Below are 21,151 nucleotides of genomic sequence, written 5' to 3'. Positions count from 1 at the left end.
TCACTAAAGTTGAAGTCTGCGCATTTTTTGCTAATCATACTTTAGTAAGGTATAATTGCCTTCAATAAAATGCACGCATGTTAACAATATAATTCAAAGAACCTTGAAAAATGTGCAAACCCTTTTGGGTTCTCCCCAGGTCAAGATATAGAACATCAGACCAAAAGTTTCATTGGCCCTTTTCTGGCTAACCACTGCCTACTTCCAAAGGCAACTGCTCTTCAGTTCCTATGACCATAAATTACCTCTGTTTGTTCTTGGACTTCGTGTCAATAGAATCACACAGTACATCATCTTTTGGGTATGGCTTTTTTCACTCAAAATCTGTACATTTTGAGGACTTCTGAAGTATAAAGACTCACTTAGGTCTTCTGTGAACAGCAGACAGATATCCAGCTTCATGCATCAAAATCTAAGCAAGTCCTTGTTAATCTGAAAACTCCTGATTATGATGAAGTGTTACTATAGACAAGGACAATATTAGGTTAGCTACACATTTTCTAAGAAAACTATACTGGTCAAAAATGAAATAAAATTTCAGGCAATAGAAGATGTCTAACCTTCTTATAAATAAACTCATCCTGCAACTATGTGATGATATTAAGAATTACTGATTATATATGTAGAATGGAATGATTTCTAAATGTTTTATTTGTTAATATTTTTTAATTAATAAAAAAATAAAATAAAATAAACTCATCCTAAATACTTTCCAAGTGCAAGAAAAGAAGAAAATGCTAATTATAAATTATTCATATCCATTTATTAAGGCTGCTCCCTTATGGGCCAGTTCTAGCAGTGCTTCATTAACCTTGTGTCTGTTCCCTGTTCTTGAATTTCAAATATTTTTTTATAGTTTTCATTAATTCAGAACTCTTCATTAATTCAGTCAGGTCATCCTTCTTATTTGTACAAATTAGTAAGATTCCACTGTACATGTGAGTTTCCAGAGCATCATCTTAAAAACCTTAAAAAGGGAAAGAAGAGAAGGAGAAGACAAATGTTTTGAGTATCTACCATATGGTACTCTTTCTCCTTCATTAGTAAATCAAATCCTTCAAAGAAATCGTGACACACGGTATTCAATACATCCAGTGGAGTGCTAATTCAAATATATTGGTGCTTTAACATGAGCTGTATTTTAAAAGTTTACCTCTAAATCAGGTATTCCCCCACTGGAACAGGTATGAATAAAGAATGCTTTTCTAGAATGGGTCCTATAAACCTGCTATGTGTATACTATGCCATATTCTATAAATCTAAGATGTCATTGATTATAAGAAGCACTACTATGTATGTAGGCAGTACTAAAGGGAAAAAAGGATGCTGATTTTTAATGTAGATCACATTACAGTTTCTGAGATATTAAAATGCGAAAAGACATGTCTTAGATCTAGTATAGTACTATAAATCCTGCCTATCAAGAATGTAGTCAAGAATCAGGAAATTAGGGATGGGGTGGGGGACAGGGCCTCGTATTAATTCAAAGCCATTTGCATTAAAAACTGGGGAACTAAAGAGATGCTGGAAGACTCTGGACTGTCTCTGTGCACGTGCCCTACAGTGACGAAAATAACAACCAAAGGGAAGAGTCAACGCAAAAACTTCAAGGAAAGGGTGAAATTGTGTGAATACGGCAGAAAGCTTTTAACACCTTTCTGAAAGATCCCTGCCAAAAAGTTTAAATTAAAAATAGTTTGGTGCTTTATGAGGTAAACTTCAACCCATTAGAATATTTATTTACTGGATGACAAGTACATTAATTGTTTCCTCTAATAAGATTAGTTTCACTTTGATAATTTTTACTCCTTGTAAACTAGTAAAATACACCCTGAATTTTGTCTTACATTCCAAGAATATACTTTTGAAACACAGCAGCGATGAGATCTCAGGTGATGGGGAAAGATAGCCAACAATGAGGATTTGCAAAGAAACTTTACCCTTTATTTCTCTCGAATGATCTGAGTTTGCTCACAAGCTAGCTTAAGTTCCCAGCTAATCCAATTTAAAATTTTATCCAGTCCAGGAATTTAGCCTGTCTCTCCAGTTTAACTGAATCTCTATGGGGATAATTTCTAATTTCTCCCATTTCTCTGAAGTAGCAACTAAATATATTGGGGGAGATTTGTGGTATGGCTGGGGTAGGGGAAACCTGGATCTGAGCAGGTTCAGAGTGCACTGACTGGTTTCTACTCCAGTGGGACTGCCTTTAGGGTTTCTTCCTAGCCTTTCTGTTAATATGTAATGTTGATGAACTTGTGGTCATTATTCCTTGGCTTGGTCAGACTCCACTGACTCTCCCCATCCCCTGCTCACCGGGACTCCTGCCAGTTCTGATGCCCAGCATCCACCTCTCTGCATCTCCAGCTCCATCTGGCAGTGGCCTTGGCTTTTTATTTCACAATCTGTGCCCCTGCCCCAGCCTCTGGCCAGGCTCAGTGGCTTTCAATTAATTGTTCAGACTACAAAGAAATCAAGCAATGTTTAGGAGGGCAAAATATATCTTCTTTCTTTCTTAACAAAGGACTCCTCCCTTGTAGCAGATATTATTCATGCCCTGCCTAAATCAACCAGCTCTGTGGGTGCTGGGGTTTCTGGAGGATTGTCCTTCAGTGATTAATGTCACCTTCTCCAGAGTTGATGGGAAGTCCTTTCATCCACATACCTTTAAAGTTTACAGCTGAAGAACATCTGTTCCTGCAGTAGAAAAAACTCAGTTTCCTTGCCTCAAGGCTAGGGTGATTCAGAGATGCATTTCATTCTCCAGAGCTCTGCGGGATCAATCTAGGACTATTCATCAGCTGAACCTTTGGTTGGCTCCTTCTCCTACCCAATCCTGATTTCCTCACTCCCTTGTTGGATTATTTTTAGAGCCATCCCTCCGTAAGTCCCTTCATAAGAATCCCCATTTCAGGCTCTGCTTCTAGGGAACCCAATATAAACCATGTCATTATCTAAGCTTGTTGTCCTCATACTGGTTTGGGGCCATTCTGCATGGACCAAGAAAATCCAAAGTTCATCCCCTTCCCCATCCCTCATCTCTTATGTCCTCCTTTTTCGGATACATGGGGGTCAAAGAAGAATAAAATGTGTCCTGTTTTGGGTGACCAGGAAAAGGCCAACTCAGGAAGATGATTTTGCAATGATGGAACATGTTGCCTTTTGTGTATGGTTTGTAGTCTTCAGTGGAATAGGCAGTTGAGGATGGGATCACTACAGGTTCTCACCATCTTCCTCCAGAAGAAAATGGTCCAGAGTGATGTAATGATGGCTCATGTATTTGAAGGGCGTATGTAATCTTTGGACCACAGGGAATTGGTTGCATTAGCTGTCCTGCATTCATTCATCTACCTGTCCAAACAGCCCTCCTCAGTATTTATTAAGTGCCTACTCTCTGCCAGGCACTGGCCTGGAAGCTAGGGATACAGTGGAGATGAGATTGGACCAGGCCCAGAAAGCTGGTGATTTGGTGAAGATTCATAGGAAAGGTAAGCATGGCCAGGAAACATAACTCGAGAGAAAGCTTTGTAAGTGATCCTAGTCATACTAAAATAAATATATGGATAATATCCCCCCAAAAAGAAAGAAACCACACTGGCATGAACAAATAGGATAACAATATGAGGATTTAATTGAAAAATCTCAGGAAGGTATAAGAAACAGTGAATCAGTGAATATTATTGGAGTCATTAAACTACTGTTTTAAATCCACTGGGATGGATGGAATGTACTCAGAACCTAGTGGGTTAAAATAGATTTTAAAAGGGAGATGCCTGTATACTATCAGAGTTTGTGGTTAAGATAAAGACTCCAAGTGCCTGACAGATGCCTAGAGGTGCACAGGGGAAGCAGCTGGGAAGGTTCTGAAAACTCTGCTCCATGGCTGCTTCTGCCCAGGGACAAATATGCAGAAAATGTATTATATGGAATATGGCAGGCCAGTGTTAGTCCTCAGATTTCACAATAATTAATTATACAATCAATTAATTTTTAAATACCCAAAGCTTCCAACGTACATTTCGGTGTTAGGCATAAAAGTTGAAAAACAAAAGCAATAACAGCAGCAGCAAACCAAAAAAATAAAAGAACAAAAACTATGAAAAATTTCAAAGTCTGCACTTACATCGATGACATGTATAAAAGCCTTCCTATTGAAAAAGTAGAAGCATTGCTGTATTTATATACTCCAGAAATAACTATACTACTCTATAAAGTAATCTTAGAGATGATACAAATAAAAATAAGAACAATTGGTTTGAGCAATTCAGAAAATTCAATAGAGCATGAATAAAAATGACCTTGACTGCTTTTTTTTAAGAGGGGGTGACACAGTCCTTTTGTTTTTGTTTTGTTTTGTTTTTACTTTCTGTCTTCCATCTACTTTAAATCAGTGTCAATTATTTCAATGGCTCCATTTTACTAAATACTTATGACACTTGTTTCCCTCCTTAAATGCAAATCAGGATTTGAGTACCATGGAAAATGTGTCTTTGTCTTTTCAAGGTCATGTTTGGCCAAGAGTATCAGCCAGGGTATGTTTTTCCTTTTTCATTAAGCAGCAATGATCTGATTAAATATTTATAAGTCTAGTTGGATAAAGTCAAGTGGAGCAGAAGAGGCAATTAAAAAGTAGAACCAAGTGTCATGCTGCAGGGTCTACTGTAAATGATACAAGATGTTGACTTTTAAAAACTTTCCTTTTGCCACTATTTATAAGCCAGAGTTGGGTTGTCGTGTATGATAAGTGACCAGTACTGCTAAGATTTGTTAATCAATGTTCAGAAAATATCTAAAACCCCATCTGAGTAATTCTCCTCCTGTCAGTTTTCTCTAGAATGTTAGACTATTGTCCCATAGGGCGTGATGTAGGAGAGGTAAGAGCTGGCTGTTGTATATTTTATTGTCATAGCTGAGGACATTGTAGACCATCCTTCCCACTTCTTCCAAGGGACCATCACCTTTGGAGAGTCCTAAGGACGTGAATACAGGTTAAATATTCGACCACTTGCTTTCCGAAAAAATAAAATAAAATAAAAAAGGTCATGATTAGCAATCTACATTCCTTTGGTTGCTTTTATAGAGCTTCTCAGTGTCCTGAGGAAAGCTGTTAGCAGTGAGATTTATGTAAAGGGAAGAAAAGTAAGTTTTCAATCTCAAATTGAAGAGTGGTGGGTAAAGAACATAAATTCATTATTAAATGTCTTAGCCCATATTTGGGTAGGAAAAAAGGAACCAATTCCAGGCCAATTGTGTGAAAGGCTTAAACGTCACCAAAGTTAGGCTGTTCGATTATAACTATTATTAAGAATTCATAATGTGTTTAAAGTTTGCATTTGTTTTGGGTTAAAATTGCATATCTCTTTGCCTGCATGGTAATAGTCTAGCTAATTCGATTATGGTGTTGATAAGACCAAGGTTAGGTATTGAATCGATGAGGCTGGCTAGTTTCACACTAAAAAGCTGTGCTCAGGGAACGCAATCCTCTCCGACCATCACTGACCCCGCTGCACCCATGGGTCCCAGGAGATCTTGAAAAGCAGACCTGAAAACGAACTCAATTTTCAGATCTTTCAGATTATAGGTGTAAAGTGGAACTTTAAAGAAAATCAGCTCTTTGTGGTATCCGTTAAAAACATCTACATTTTAAAGGAAGTGAAATCAAGAGAACTCCATTAAAAAGAGGAAAATGAACTTTCCCTTTAGTTTGGAAGCTGGGAAATTGATGTCGAATTTTCTTTCAGTTGCTCTATCTTGTTAAATTGTTATGACACTTGTTCAACTCCTCAAATGCAAATTAGGGTTGGGTAACAAGTTCAATTATTGTTTTGTAGTCCGTAAAGCATAAATATTTTTACTTAAAGGCTTGCATTACTATGAATGGTTACCAATTAAGTTAAAGTCTGAATAACCAGACCTCCTGAGTGGAATAATAACTACAATGGGACATGAAGGCATCTTCTGAGGTAACAGTAAATGTTTACGTGGTGATCTGGGTGGAGGGTATAAGTCACCCTGCTCTGTTAGCTTTGTGAAATGTCATTGACCTGTGCACTTCTGATTTGCACACATGCTGTTATACTTCTTTTATACTTCAAATTAAAATTAGTATCTAAGCAAGAATTTTTTTTAAATGCTGTAAATAAAGTGATCAGAAACAAACCTGAACTTCCACCATCATTTTCTTTGGATAACAGTGTATTTTCTTGATGCCTGTATTTTTATCAAATATGCAGGCATCATCTCACTTTGATACATTTGACCTGCGTTCTTGCTGGGACCTTGTTTCTATAATGCAAGAGCCTATTTGCAAGTCCTAATATATTATATTAATTCATATCTTTTTCTCAGTTGGGATTAGAATATCACTTGGATTATAAACCATGTCCCATGCTTCCAGCTGCCTGTCTTTGCATTTCTATCATCCCCTCGCAGACAGCAAACATCCTTATAGCCTCCAGTATGGTGAAATGTTCAGTGTAAGAGCCTGCTTTTCTCACAGTATACATTTGAATTCATGCTGTTTTTCAGATATTGGCTGCCCCATTACTTGTACTCTATATAATTTTCTAGACTGATATCCTGGGGCATTAACTGCATTTTAATTTTTTAAAATGGCCCCATTAGCAGGTGTGGGCTCCATGTTAATACACACCTACTGTTTCAATTTTCTGGTTAAGCTGATAATGACTGAAAGAGCACAGAAAACTGTGCCCGGCCAATTGGAGGTGTCAAGCTGGTTTTTGACCCCTCATCTCTAGAAGCTTGCTTTCAGCTTTCATTAGAAAATAAGGGGAAACAAGCATCCTTTGATGGATTTGGATTAGAGATGTGTAGATACTAATATCTGATGGTTTAGCATTTGCAGTTGTAGAGGATGGTTCTCTGGTAATATTTAAAGCATGGTCTGTGTGTCAGAAACACCTGGGTGTTGTCAAAGACACCTAGATGGTATCAGACACACCTGGGAGGTGTCAGTTGCACCATGGGGATGCTTGCTCAGCCACATACTAGCTTTGTGAAATTGGACAAGGCAGTTTCATCTCTCTGAACCTGAGTATAATTACATCTTTCCTATTCAATTATTGAAAACATTAAATGAGATTGTGGGTGTATATTCTTTAAGTAGCTCCTGTTTGCAGAAAGAGCTCAATGAATGGTAGCCTTGTTTTAAAATTTAATATACTGCCCCTTATTCTCATAAATACTAGGAACTAAGATTGGACTTGGAATAAATGTTCTATTTTGTCTTTTAAACCTTGCATATAAATATGTATGTGGTATGATTCCATTTATATGAAGTTCAAATACTTCATATAACTATAGAAGCAAATGGGTACTGGCATTGGTTCATCAGGTCAACAGAGTTAGGAGTGATATATTTACAGTTTTACTGGGCAGTCCCTCAAGGTCACAAAATGGCTGTTACAGATCCTGCCATCATAGCAGTTATATAAAGTTCAAAGCAGTTATATGAAGTTCAAAGCAAAGCTTTTTATGGCATCATTGTCTAAATGGTGGTTTCCCCTAAGAGGCATGGGATAGGCTGGGAAGGACACGAGGGATTCTAAATGCTAAAATTGTTGAAAATGTTCAATTTATTCCAAGTGGAATGCAGCAATGTATAATCAATGTTTCATTTCTTGATCTGGCAGTAGCTGTTGAATTTTACATATGTAAAAATTATTTGAGCTGTACTCTCAAGACCTATGCACATTACTATAAGTATGTTATAATTCAATAATAAAGGAAAAAGGGGGCTTAAAGACAATAATATTTCTCAAATTTTTTTACTGAGACAGCATAAACTGGTACAATAGGAAATTTAGAAGTCATGATAGCACTCAGTTACCACACCCCTAGTAATCTAAACAAATAATCTAATAGTGGTCAAAAATTATTTGCAGCATTTTCTGTATTGCAAAAACAGCAATATGAAATAAAATATAAATTAAGTTCCAAAGTCTTGAAAAGTTACATAATTTATGATGTGTCAACTCCAGGATTATGCAGCCATCCTGCAGTGTTTATAAATGCATTAGCAGTGTTTTATAAAGCCAAATGTACATTGGCCCTATGACCCAGCAATTCCATTTTCTGCATTTTTAACCGATACAAATGAAGACATTTGAGTTCATTCAAAGATGTGTGCATGAATGTTCATAGCAGCCTTACTCATAACTGTCAAAACTGGAAACAACCGAATGCACATCAGTAGGAGAATTAATAAAGGAACTAGCATATTCATACAATGCAAGAATTTACAGCAATTACTACAACGTGAATCTCAAAAAAACATGTACGTGAAAGACTTGGTATTGCATGCTTTTACTTACCTGACGTTTCAGAAGAGGCAAAATTGGTGTATAGTAATAGGTAGAACAGTGCTTGCCATCAGTCATCATGTTGATTTTGATGGAAACATTGTATATTTTGTTTGGGTTGGTACTAAACACATGGAAGCCAAGTGTCAAAAATTATCAAAATGAATACTTTGGATCTCTGCATTTTATTGTATATAAATTATTTTTCAAGCATGAAAGAATTATGGCTATCAGGAATAGGCAAATTCAGAGGGACAGAAAGTAGATTATGGGTCCCATGGGCTGGGCAGAGAGGAAATGCGGAATAAAGGCTTAATGGGTATAGAGTTTCTGTTTAGGGTGATGAAGGAGTTTGGGAAATAGATAGTGGTATATTTGCCCAACTTTGTGGATGTAATCAGTGCCACTGAATGTGTGCTTAAAAATAGTTAAAATGGCAAATTATGTACTATATATATTTTACCACAATTAAAAAAAAATCATGGAGACTGACAGAATAAAAAGAAATACTTTTAACTGACACTTTGTTGTGATTAAAACCTTATAAAATACTTACAACACATTAGCGAAGACCCAAGAGAATTAAACCAAATACTTTAAGAAATGGGCTTAAAGAAAATTGAAGAAACTTCCCAAATATTATGTTAACTAGTGAATTGTAGATTTCAGAATGTTAACCAGGTTATAAACATTGAGACTTTCCACTGTATGATTATACCAGACTGCATCTGACTTTGAACAATTTAATTCGATTTGTCAGGTGATCAGCTGAAAATTTACTGATTTGGTTAGCTAGTCTCTATCTCCTTTAAAGCTCAATTATAATTAAGCATTGGGTTGAGAAGAGGCATTGCATTAACTGTACCATGATTTGTTTCAAGTTCAAGTTGGTAGACATTGTAGCCATTCCAGTCTCATCCCTTAAGTTGAAAATCCTAAGCTTACCTGTACTTGAATTTTGTTGCTGAAATGTCTTGCCTGGAATTATTGAAAGGACAACAGAAAACTTTAAATAAAGAGAAAACTTGATCTCAGATTCAAGCATCTCACTTTTGAGTTCACTCCTTATCGTGATGATGGCTTCATGGAGTGAATATGAATGTCAAAACAGTTAAATATATGCAGTTTATTGCATCGCAATTATGTGTCAAAAAGCTATTTACAACTTTAGTATAAGTTGGCCGGCCACAGTAGATAGTTTTTGCAGATAATAGAGACTGGTGAATTCTGCTTAATCAGCAGTGACATCCAACTCCATATATGGAAGAAACTGCTAGTGACTACACACTTTGCCTACAGGTAGAACACAATTTTTTTTTTTCAGGATACCACCATGCCTAGCCGTAAGTGATGGATTGGGGCCAGTCTTCTTCAATTACCCCTGTCGTTTCCTCTGCTTTCCCAGTCTGTTGTGCTTCTAGGGGTGACTGGGTGATTCAGTCTGTCTAAGCAGACATACAGGGAAATCTTCTGTGGGACCTCCTGGGAAAGGATTTGCTTTGCTAATAAAACGAAATTAATGTGGTTTTACTGTTTCTTCCCTGCACCCTGTTTTCCTGCTTGTACAGGAAATGGCTATGATGGCAGGATCTGTAGCAGCCATCTTGTGACCTTGAGGGACTGCCCAGGAAAACTGTAAATATATCACTCCTAACTCTGTTGACCTGATGAACCAACGCCAGTACCCATTTGCTTCTATAGTTTGTATATAAAAGAAAGTAAAGCCCTATTCGTTCAATCTACAATAGTTGATAACATCCTATAAGACAGAAATAAAAGAAAAGCTGCTATAATTAGTCTCAGTATAGAAAGGCATTATTAGTGAGGGCTGTAGGAGTTCCAGAAGTCTCTGGCACACACTGGCATTACAGAGTGAGAGGAATGGAAGGCACATTAACATTTATAGAAAATGACGCTAAATCCCACAGAGGTAGTGTCTTGCCCAAGGACACGATGGCCAATATTAAATCATGTGCACCCAATTCTCAGTCTCTCTTCTGAAAAAAGAAGATGCCAAAAGAACTGTAACAATTTCCTGATAAATCAAAAGGATATTTCCTATAGGCTGCTCAAAAGAGCAGAAAATACGAGACGAAGAAGACCTGAGGAGAGGTTGCTAAAGATATGACCCTTTGCTGGTGAAAAAGCAATTCTACACAACAGCTTCCTAATGATTTCTCACTGTGGATGCATAGATGATGGTTTATAATTCCAGTCCCTGCAATATAAGGTGTTTATCATGTCTCAGAATCATACACTTGATGTTCTGACTTTTTCCTAAATTGTTAGGGGGCTTTTTACCTTATGTATTCTTATTCTATTTTAAGAAGTCCCAGTGGTGAAGTTTGAATTGTGTTCTCATCAAGAAATTTATTAAAATTCATAGTAATTGCATAATTATATTTGATTATGAATCCATTCGTCATTTTCCAAAATATTAAAACATGCACAAGGATGCCCTCTCTTTGTTCTTCATAGCTTTATTAATAGTTTCACTTGTCTTAGAGAAAAATTCATTTTAATTTTCTCCCATGTCATTTTAGATATATTTTACTCCTCCTCCTCCCTTTCCTCCAGGAAAATATGAACAGTGAACCTTCACTCCTGAATCTCCAGTATATGTCCAAGGAATATTTGCAGGGGGGTAAAAAAAAACCCAGTAACCTCTTGAGATATGTTTTTTACAAATAAGGAAAAGTGCCATTTCTATGCCATTCAACCAAGCACTTATGATTTTTGGTTTAAGTCTTTAAACAGGGTCCTAATGGACAAGAATTGGCTAGTTGTGCTATTGGTTGTTTCAGTTTTATTTTCCTTGTTTTATGAATAGTTAATATAAGGATTGCATTGCAGTTACAAAATTCAGAAGGAACAAATAAATGATAAGTGATAAAAACCAGTCTCTCTCACACCCATCCCAGAAGTAATATTTTCTCATGGTCTAACATAAAAAGTTATAAAATGATGTAGCATGAAAAGCCCCCTTTTATCCGTGTCTCTATCCACCCTCTTTACTTCCTCTAAGTCAGTGCTATTAATTTTGCATTTACTTTTTTTTATTTAACTCTTTGTTGTAATAACATATGTGACATTTCCATTTTAGCCACTTTCAAGTATAAAAATTTAGTGCTATTAATGACATTCATAATATTGTGCTGCCATCACCACCATCCATTACTGAAACTCTTCCATCACCCCAAATAGAAATCCTGTACGCCTTAAATTATAATTCTCAAATCCTTTCACACACCCTTGATAACCTATAATCTACTGTCTCTATGACTTTGCTTATTCGAGGTATTTTATATAAGTGAAATCATGCAATATTTGTCCTTTTGTGTCTGATTTATTTCACTTGCCATGATGTCTTCAAAGTTCATCCATGTTTTAGCATGTCTCAGAAATTCATTCCTGTTTATGGCTGAATAATATTCCACTGTATTATGTTCTACATTCTCTTTATCCATTCATCTGTTTATGGACACGTGGATTCTTTCCATCTTTTGGCTATTGTGAATAATGCTGCTATGAACATTGCTTTACAAGTTGTCCCTGTTTTCAACTCTGTGTGACATAGTCCTAGAAATGGAGTTGCTGGTTATATGGAAATTCTGTAGTTAACTTCGTAGGAATTGCCAAACCGTTTTGCACAGGAACTGCATCACCTCACATCCCTAAAAAGCAACATAGAAGGGTTGCTATTTCTCCACATCACTTGTTATTTTCTGTTTTTTCTCTCAGTCCTAGTGGGTGTGAAATTGTATCTCTTTGTAATTTGCATTTGCCATTTCTCTAATGACATGGTTTCATATGCTTATTGGCCATTTGTATATATTCTTTGGAGAAATGTCAACTCGGATCTTTTCCCCATTTTCCCTTTGGGTTGTCTTTTTGTTGTTGAGGGGTAGCTGTTCTTTATATATTCTGGATATTAAATGCTTGTCAGAGACATGTTTTGCCACTATTTTCTCCCATCTTTGTTGGTTGTCTTTTAACTTTCTTCATAATGTACTTAGGCATAAAAACATTTTAAATTTTGGAGAAATCCTACTTGCATGTTTTTTCTTTTGTTACTTGTAATTTTGCATATCTAAGAAATCACGGTTGAAACCATTGTCATGAAAATTTCCCCTTATGATTTCTTCTAGGAGTTTTATGGTTCTATCTCTCTTATTTATGTCCATTTAATGTTTGTAAATGGTGTGAGGTAGGGATTCAACTTCATTTTTTTGGCATCCAGCTATCCAATTATTCCAGCACCATTTGTTAAAGAAAGTGTTCTTTCCCCATTGAATATATTTGGTGTCCTTATTGAAAATATGTTGACTATAGATGTGTGGGTTCAGTTCTGGACCTTCAATTCCTTTCTGTTTGTTTATTTGTCTACCAATATGTTGACAATATATTGTTTGATTCTATGGCTTTATCTTCCCCCCCCCCCCCCTTTTTTTTTGGCATGGGCAGACTCCGGGAATTGAACCCAGGTCTCCAGCATGGTAGGCAAAAATTCTGCCACTGAACCACCATTGCACCACCTTCTATGACTTTTAAATAAGTTTTGAAATTGGGAAGCATTGTTATTTTTTTTCAATATTGATTTGGTTTTTCAGTGTCCCTTCTGTTTCCACATGAATTCAATAATCAGCTTTTCCATTTCTGAAAAAAAAAGCTCCTGGAATTTTGACAGGCATTGTCTTGAATCTGAAGAGCAATTCGGGTATATTGATATCTTAATGACATTAAATCTTCCAATCCCCGAACACAAAATGTCTTGCAATTCACTTTGGTATTCTTTAATTTCAGATTACTTTCAGCAGTGTTTTGTAGTTGTCAGTGTATGCATATACTTTTCTATTATTTTAAACATAGCTATGTATTTGAATATATGTTCCTTGTCCCTGTTTTACACAAATCTTGGCATACTGTATAGTGCTTTAAACTTTTTTTCACCTAACATATGTCTTTGATGTCTTTACATATTACTCCAAAAAAGCTTCAGTAATTTTTTGTATCGCTTTATTGTATTACATTGCATGGATAAACCATAATCTACTTAACCAGTCCCCTAGTGATAGGATTTAGCATGCTACCAGTATTTTACTATTGCAAAATTGTGCCGCAGTGAATAACTTTGTATATGCATTATTTGCAATCGACTTAGCCAAACTGTTCTCACCAGAGCAATCCTGTGGTTAACAAAGGATGTCACCAGAACCCCAGAAGCTCCCTGTGGAACCCTCCAAAACCCATTTCAACAGTCTTCCCATCCCCAACAGATATAAGCACTGTCGTGAATTTGTATTAATGATCCCCCCTTTTATTGTACCAAGTCTGAACTATGTATGCATGTGTTCCTAAGTAGCATATTACTTATGTACATGTATAAATGGAGCCATACTGTCTAAACTCTTCTGCAATTCTCTTCTCATTCAGAACATTTGAGATTACTCATTTTGGTGAGTATAGCAGTTCTTTCACTTTCACTTGTATGTGGGGCACTGGAAGAATGCACGATTATTTATTCATTCCATGATAGAATTGTTTTTTTTTTTATGATTTCAATGTCGCTATGGGTATTCTTGTCAATTTCCCAGAATGCACATATTTCCAAGAGTTCTGTAGCACTTGAAGTATAATTAGGAGTGGGATTTCTGCATTCTGTGCTATGGCTTTTTTTACTCTAGCTATGTTATTAATAATTGTTTTCCTTCTTTCCAACAAGAGTTGCTAATTTGCTCCACATCCTTGCTAATACCACACATTAAACTTTTAGATAAATTATCCATCCAGTGAGTATGAAATTGTGTCTTATGATGGTTAAAATTTGCCTGTTTTGGATTACTAATAAACATTCGGATGTTTATTCAGGTTTTCTCTTCTGTGAAGTATCTCTTCAAGTATTTTGCCCAGCTTTTGTATTGGGTTATTTGTATTTTTTCTTTCTTTTTGATCCAAAAAATGTTCTTTGTATAGTTTGGATATAGGTATTTGTCAATTGTATGTACTTAAATCCCCAAATTAGATGCAACACTTGCTAGTTTCAATTACAAAAGAATCTGATTTTTCTCTTATGGATGTATCGAGCAGTTTGAATTTTTATATTCAAAACATTTGGTTCATTCTGTGTATATTTTGATGTTAAGTGTGAGGTAGGGATCCGATGATTTTTCTGGCTTCTATTGGCAATGATAACTTTTTAAATATTTCATCTTTCTCACCACCTAGTTGAAATGGCACCTTTATTATATTTCAAGTTATCATGTTTTGGGTTTAATGTAGATTTGTATCCTATCCTATTATTCTGTCAGTCTCATCATGCAAGGATGGGGCTTCTATAGATTTTTATGGCTGTCATCAGTAATGAAAGTTAAAACTGTGCCCTGATATAACAATATACCGATGGACCCAAGTCAATTAATTAAAAAGTCTATGGAGAAAGATTTTAGAAAAGTGGATAGGGTCATCATCTTTATACTTAAAAGAAAGTGTACAAGTAGTGAATGGAAATGCAAATATTAACAGAGAAAAGTTCACATTGATGATATTTTTTAAACCCTAAATCCCTGTAACAGAGCCTCTGATCTTTTGGTCTATAAAAAAACACCATATTCTGAAGATAAATGTCACATTAAATTATATTTAGTGAACTTACCAAAGTCTCCAGAGAAAAGTGTGAATATATTTAATGCATATTTTATGCTGTTTTGACTCTAGTCTAAACCAATCAGATTAAAGAGAATTACTTTTTTAACAAAAACAAAAGATAATGGTTGCAATTGGGAATGTCATGTTAAAGGTTTTATAGATATCATTCATGCCTAAAAACCTTCTGCTTATAAATGAGGCCAACATTCTCCAGGTGTATTTATAATTTATTCCCCAAGATATATTAAACTTCTATAGATTAATGCTCACCTATAAATGTCAACAATGTTTCTTTCCCCTCTACAGCTCCCCTCTTTATACATTTTTTAAAAATAAGCACTCCAGTAGGTTGTGGGTAGAAGGAAAAGATGCATAAATAGTTCAGTAATTTAATGGTGAATTTACACCAATTTTTCCAGAGTAAAAAAAAATATTATCTTGAAAATATTATGATACTGTATTGAAAATAAAATTGTTTCCACACATTCAAGTAGGACCATGCATTTCTTAAAAAGCATAACCATTTTCTTTGTTTCAAAACTTTGTTTCATTTCCCTCGATATATTAAAAAAACTAGAAATAGAAAATAATATATACAGCAATGTAAAAACAATAGTAAGTTTAATGCTGAAATTGGATTGACTGGGCTCTGCTTAATACCCAAAGATCAAGCCATAGGTTAATGTCCTTTATCAGAACATTAGTATTTTGTTTCCTACATTAGTCTAGAATTAGTGCCTTAGTTATCGATCTATTATGTTTTATGAAACAATTATATGCCTGCATCTCCAGAGTACTTCTATTCAAATGAAACAAAATCAATTGCTTCTCAGCCTTTTGGCTAAGATCAAGTGCAAATGAATCAAAATCAGCATTTAAATTGGAAACTAACCGATTTCTTCTGAAATTTTGGTAATATCACAGCCTGCAGCAAGGAAGCTCTTTTATTAGTCACTAAATACACAAGCACTGTGTAATCTTACCAATTAATAGCCAGGTCAGCTGCACCTTCCAGTTGCTAAGCAGCTGTTGGGGAAGTGATCTCTTCCAGGGTTGGTGCTTTATGCCTCCTGCATTTCCCTCTAACCTCCCTGAAACTTACCAGTGTGTTGCTAAGGAGATCTTCCTGGTTTTTTTTTTTTTTCTTTTCTTTTCCTTTCCCTGTCATAAGCACTCCATTTGTGTGTCAGCTTTCATCAGGGACATTTCTGGGAGCTAAATACGGGAGAAATAGATGAACTGTTTCTGAAGATTTGCCTTAATCAGAAATAGAGCAAAGCCATAATGCTATTTGTGGAATTTGAAAGAGTGGATGAAAAAATACTAAGAATAAAAGACAGTCCCCATTTCACTTCCATTTTCATGAGACTTGGGAGGCACTTTAGAGAAAGGAGAAGAAATGGGCAGTGGCGGGGGGCGGGGGAGAAGGGAAGGAGGGAGAAAGAAAAGGTGTAAGCAAAGGAAGGGAAAGAGGGATGATGGAGGAGGAAATGCACTTTGTATCATCTTTGAGAAATGTTGTACGTGAATGTTAAACCTTGCTGAACATGCCTTTTGGGACAATTTCATGAAACCATTGTATTTACCTCTTTGGTTGCTTGTCTTAAGTCAATACCTCCGACACCTACAAACCTTTCTAGTGGTTTGGAGCTTTGGCCATAAAACCCTGAAGTAGAGGTGGCAGGGAGGAGGTAGTCCTGTAGGCGGACTTGTTGACTCCCTGAGGGCAGAGTCTGCTGGCATCACCTGCTGAGAGAGATGTGTCCTACACCTTAAACTTTGTAGAACTGGAGTAAAACAATAGAAAGCAAGGCTCTCAATCTTCTCGAAGAGAGAGCTGAGAGCTTTTCCTCAAGGAGAGGGGATGTTGGCAGAGCAGGCAACAGAGAGAGTAAGTTCACCGACATCTACAATACCTGTATTTTAGGTGACTGTAAACTTTTTGGGGACAGAAATTTGACAGTATGTATCTAAATCCATGTCAGTGCCATTCTCTTTATACTAGGAATTCCATTTTTGAAGAGTCTAACTTAAGGAAAAAAACATTTAAAAATTGAGTAAAATCATATTCGTGAAAATATAAATTTCAATTGTAATGATGAAAAATGAAATAATACAAGTAACCAGAAGAGATAAAGTTCAGTGGCTCTCAAGGGTGGGTGTCAACTTTGCCCCCTTGGGGACATTTGGCGATGCACAGGACAACCCCCCACAACAAAAAGTATCCAGCCCAAAAGATCAAAAGTTACGATGTTTAAAAACCCTGCCTTAGGACAATTGGGTATACTGACACAAAGGAAAAATGTGCAATCTTGAAAGCTCACTTATAAAGATGAGCCAGCAACAGGAAACATTGTTTTGAGTCACTAAGAGAAAATAGGATGCAAATTGCTGTATACATTATAGTCAACATTAAATTTACCTTAAAGCTAATGACACATTATTATTATTAGTTTTTGCATGGGCAGGCACTGGGAATTGAACCCGGGTCTCCAGCACAGCAGGTGAGAACTCTGCCTGCTGAGCCACCGTGGCCTATAAAGCTAATGACACTTAAACTGCAGCTGTCCTCACTTACCCACACCCTTTCAAGGCCCCAGGGGAGACTAAGCAACATGCTGCCTTTCATTAAATATTTTTGTCAGAAAGTATTATTTTCATTTTTTCTTAAAGCTAGATTTTTTTCTCTTTTTATTTCCTTCAATTGTAAAGGCTTCAGGCACCACTAAACTACATTTGCCTTTGATTATCGTTTTAATTAAGGGACACAGTGCACCTGATTGAGGGGGGAAATCAGATGGAAAATTAGCAAAATGACTAACTGCAGTAATGTAAGGATGGTGAGATTATAGGGAAGTTTTCTCTAGTTTCCAAATATTTTAAAAATTTAATGAAAGAAATTAATTTTAAGAGAAAGAAGTTATTGGAAGAAGAGCAGAAAAATAGTGGAGAAAATTGAAAACCTACCATCTCCAGCACCTTGTGAGCTTTTATGTGGTTTAATTCTTGATTTCCTTCTGCTGACCTTTCTGCCTTTGCTGTCCACCCACATCTCACAAGCTATCCACCCATCACTCTCTTAACTATTGCTACTAAGAAGCATGTGCTCCTGTCATTTTTTGCTGTATAGCAAACCATTCCCCAAACCTAGTGGGTTTTATGGGCTTAGCTGGGTGGCTGCCATTTGGTACTTCTCACTCAGTTGCAGTGAGATGGTGGTTGGAAGTGACATCACGGGCCAGGTTAATGGGATTAGACATACAAGCTGGCCTGGTATCTGGGGGCTCCTCCCAGGGGCCTCTCTCGGCCAGCAGAGTGCCATGGACAGCCAACATGATGACTTGGGACACCGATGTACAGGAAGCAGGAAGTGCCAGTCCTTCTAATGACGAGACCTAGAACTGGCAGAGTGTCACTTTAACCATCCACAGTCACAAAAAGCCTGCCCAGATTGAAGGGGGTGAAGGAACGGACTCCTCTCCATGGAGGAGAGTCATGCATGTACAGGGAAGGAAACACACATATACAACACAGGGCATTGGATTCATGGAATTTCCATACAGTAGAAAGGATGCTGCCATATTGGAGACACCTTTCACAGAAAAGAGATGAAAATGCCCACCTATATGGAGAAGACATGCACAGAAACTACATATGCCCATGGATTGTGAATATATGAAGTTCAAAGCTTCTCTTCCTTAAGTCCAGGGAAGTTTCCTAATGTCAGGATTGGGAATAACTTCAACAGATACAAGATTTCCATCCCCATTTCTCAATCAGTTTAGATGGTCCACAGTCTGAAATATCAATTGTCTCGGTAAGCCTAAGCATTCCCACTTCTCCTTTCTCAAAGGATCACCCTTAGGGCACACATGTCCTCTACAAATGTCAGTCATGTTGATTCTATTCTTAACTTCATATATTTGCATGTCATATGAGAAAATCCTCAAAAGTTGTTGGATCAACTAGAGGAGGAAATGGGAGAATCGCACCCAGGAATTTGCAATCCCTCTTTTCCCAAATGTTTAGTCATTATAGGGAATTTTGATTGGCTGGTATTTCAGATTTCATGTGGGGAATGCAAAGGGATTAATTATAGGTGCAAACACACACACACACACACACACACACACACACACGCAGAACTAGGACACATCCATACCTATGACATGCAGAAATCTGTATTAGAAATGAATATTTTTGACAATCAGCTATAGGGAGTAAAAGATCTTAAATAGCCCTTTGCCAATTAAAATGCTCTAAAAATAGACCCCCTTAAAATCCTCCAATATAATTTTTTAATTGTGGGAATCTATTAGAATAGAGCAGTGATACCTAGGTGAAGTTTTCAAATTTGCTAGTAATGGCATTTTTAATGTTTATGTTAAATGGTAACTAATGTCTGGATTGTGATTTTTTTTTTTAAGAAAAGACACAAACAATTTTCTGCTAAAGAAAGGTGCTCCAAGCTAAGTGGACTACCTTTCAAGATCGTGGGGTATTTGGAGACCTTGTGGTGACTACAAATGAGAATAAGGCAGAACTCATCAGAGACAACCTGAATCAGCATAAAATTCAGATGATCAACTAGAGTGTCTCTTTGCTGTGCAACATAATTCTTGTTCTGTTTCTAAGTGCATGAAAAAGTGACCAGGCTCTTACTTGTATATGGGGAATCGATAATCTGTGAATTCAGGCAGTCTTAACGATTAATGAGCAAATAGATAATTAAAATATGTACATATATCATGAAATTTACAGACATTTACAAATATTAGTACAAGAGGATGATCTCAAAAGAGCCATTTATTTGAAGCCAGTGAGCGTCAGATTATCCAACACTTAGCATCCTTTTACTTTCTTTTTTGTACATTTCTCTAACATGTTAACTGATTACATCAAAAATAAAAAATTCTACTTCTTGATATTAAAGTACAGTGCTCCAATTCTGTGACTAAAGTATGAGAGTAAATTAAGACTGTCATTAATTAAGCTTAATCATTTTCCATTTCTTTTTTATTACTAACATCTTAACCACCCCTCACAAAAAATGTCATTGTGTACTTTTCAACATATCCTTAATTCTCACTTTTTGGTTTATGACATAGGCAGCAGAAATGGCATTTGGGATTAATAAGATCAACTACCTCAATGCAAAACCACTTTGTCACCAGTCACTTATATGACAAATTGAGCCATTTTAAGAGTTCTAGGACCTGATGTCACAAAGACTTGAAAGTAAAGAAATGCCTTGAAGAAAATAATTTAAAACCATTTGTCTCTGACTGACTGTACAATTCAAGCTTATATAATACATTTTCCAGCCCTAGTTTATCATTCATATTCATTCATTCAAGGACCAAATCAGTTACTTAATCAAAACATATTTAGTGACTATACTAGGCACAATGCTAATACTGGGACATAGAGTTAACAATGATTGAAAAGTGACGGTCCCTCCCTTAGAGGACAAGGGTAGGGCTCTCCTGTTATGCTTTCTGTTTTATCCCCAGCGCATAAGATTGTGCCTGGCAGAAAGTAGATGTCTGTGATCTGAAGTTTTGCTTGTTTCTTTAAATGAGTGACATTAACAAAACATGTCATATCAACTGATGGAAAGTAACAGAAGTAAGAACATAAAAAAGTTAGCAGACTGGGATTTTAGCAAATGACCTTTGTACCTGAGCAGCCCTTATGGACTTGGAAGTTCTGTCAAGTCTTGTTGGCCTTTTAACCATGGCATTAGCATGGTACCCAAAGAGGTAATCAATTAATCATTGATTTAAAAAATAAATTATTTGATGTATTTTCCACATAGGACACCACAGTCATCAAAGTTCATAAGTATAATGTCAATGTGTCAAGATAAAATTAAGTTGGAGGGTACACGGGTAGTTCAGTGGTAAAATGTTTGCCTTTCACGTGGGAGACCCAGGTTCGATTCCCAGACCATGCACCCCCCCAAAAAAAAAAGATGAAGTTAAGTTGTGTACATTGTACTACTCAAGAAGCCAAACTTTGCAGCTCTTTTCATTTATCTGGAAACATTGTTTATATAGAAGTCCTCATTTACCTTTGGTGCCTGCTGAATGAGTTCTCATTCTATATTCTGAGGCTTTCTCAATAATCATCTCTTCTAGAATGTAGGGTGGGACTTCCCTCTTCTCCAGCTTCTTTGATATAGT

General features: G+C 36.4%; 1 protein-coding gene and 1 long non-coding RNA gene across 4 annotated transcripts in view; one reads left to right on the top strand and one right to left on the bottom strand.

The window, feature by feature from the left end:
• The window catches only part of PLCB1 (phospholipase C beta 1), a 706,046-nt gene that overhangs the window by 349,954 nt on the left and 334,941 nt on the right, over positions 1-21,151 (top strand). The window lies entirely within an intron of this gene.
• Positions 748-21,081, bottom strand: LOC143646605 (uncharacterized). The gene is made up of 3 exons (XR_013157553.1): positions 21,040-21,081; positions 16,069-16,181; positions 748-967 (listed from the first exon to the last, which is right to left on the bottom strand). It is a non-coding gene; the product is annotated as an uncharacterized LOC143646605 (long non-coding RNA).

Source organism: Tamandua tetradactyla, chromosome 1, assembly GCF_023851605.1.
Source record: "Tamandua tetradactyla isolate mTamTet1 chromosome 1, mTamTet1.pri, whole genome shotgun sequence".
NCBI lineage: Eukaryota > Metazoa > Chordata > Mammalia > Pilosa > Myrmecophagidae > Tamandua > Tamandua tetradactyla.
This window is presented reverse-complemented; position numbering and strand designations above follow the sequence as displayed.